This window comes from Phocoena phocoena, chromosome 2 (assembly GCF_963924675.1).
Source record: "Phocoena phocoena chromosome 2, mPhoPho1.1, whole genome shotgun sequence".
NCBI classification, from domain to species: domain Eukaryota; kingdom Metazoa; phylum Chordata; class Mammalia; order Artiodactyla; family Phocoenidae; genus Phocoena; species Phocoena phocoena.
The window spans coordinates 58,069,285-58,071,069 of NC_089220.1; positions in this window are offsets into that span (position 1 = coordinate 58,069,285).

Here is a 1,785-nt window from a genome sequence, read left to right on the forward strand (position 1 = left end):
TCTGTGTGCATCCTGAGGAACTCTGAGAGATGCAGAAGTGTCACAAGGGAAAAAAACAAGAGTAGTTGAAGTGAGATGTTGTCAGCTCAAACATGTCTCTCTCATAGCTTCTATTGGTTTGCTGGCAATCTTTGGTGCTCCTTGGTTTCTGCTGCATCACTCCAATCTGTGCCTTCATCTTCACATGACATTCTAATTATAAGGACACTAGTCATATTAGATTATGGGCCCATCTAACTCCAGTATAACCTCATCTTTATTAATTGCATACACAGCGATCCTATTTCCAAATAGGGTCACTCCTGAGGAACTGGGGGTTAGGACTTCAATGCATGAATTTTGAGAGGACATAATTCAACTATATAAGTAGTAGCATGTATTTGTATATCTACCAAAATAATGATTTGATAATTATAAATATTACTATATTGTTACATAAAATCATTGTTACACATTTAAATTAATGTAGGGATTTACTCACATACATGAAATTGTTCTTGCTTTTAAATATCAATACTTCCTGTATCTCTGACCCTCTAGTTTAAATTATTCTTCTTCTGTCTGGCATATAGACAGAATTTCTTTTTGCTGCAGGTGTGCTGGTAGCAATTCCCTTATTTTTAATAAGTCTGAAAATGACAATTTAAATTTCATTCTTAATATATTTACTTACTATTGATAGGTTTTGTTTCATTTTTTATAGTTATTTGAATTGTTTCTGTTGAGAAACAAAATGATCAGTTCTACTCATTACTTTTTTGAATGTAAACTTTGTTTTTTCCTGTAGTTGTTTTGAGATTTTTTTCTCTGTCTTTTTGTTAAACTATGATCTCCTATAATGTAGATGGCTTTTTATAATTCCATCTTTCAATTTAAAGAGTTTTAAATCTGTAGCTTGATACATTTTATCAGATTTGGAGATTTTTTATTCATCATCATTTCTAATATTACTTCTGCTCCATTATTCCTTACTAGTTCCTCTAGGGTTCCAGTTAAATATATGTGAGGATTTCTTACTCTATCTTCTTTACTTCCTATTTGCACATCTGTCTCTTCTATCCTGTGATCTCTCCAAGTGTCACTTTGGCTATTTTACTCAACCTCTTACTAATTCTCTCATCATCTCTGTCTGTTATGTTGTTAAACCTATCAACTTACTGGTTAATATTACTTATTGCTTTTTTTTTCAGGTCTACAATTTCTTTTTTTTAAATCTGTAATGTTTCAGTTTCCATTTCTCCACTGAAATTCTAAATCTTAGACTTTTATTTTGTTGAGTATAGTGAGCAAAATTATTCTTTTTAACAATTTTTATTTGAGATAATTATAGATTCACAAGAAATTACAAGAAGTAGTACAGAGACACCCTGTGTACACTTTACCTAATATCCTTATGGTAATATCTTGCAAAATTATAGTATATCACAACCAGAATATGTGCATTGATATAGTCAAGATATAGACTATTACTGCAAGAATCTCTCATGCCCTTTTATAACTACACCTACCGCTTGTATCCTTGTTCTTGTCCCCTGTCAACCACTAATCTTCTCCGTTACATAATAATAAAGTTGTGATAATGCAACATAAAAGGAATCATAAAGCATGTAACATTTGGGGATTGGGGTTTTTTTCATGCAACATGATATTCTGGAGATTCATTCAAGGTGTTGCTATCATTGTTACTCCTTTTTATCATTGAGTAGTATTCCATGATAGGTATATACCACAGTTTGTTTAACCATTCACCCGTAAGTGACATTTGGGTTGTTTCCTGGTTTGACT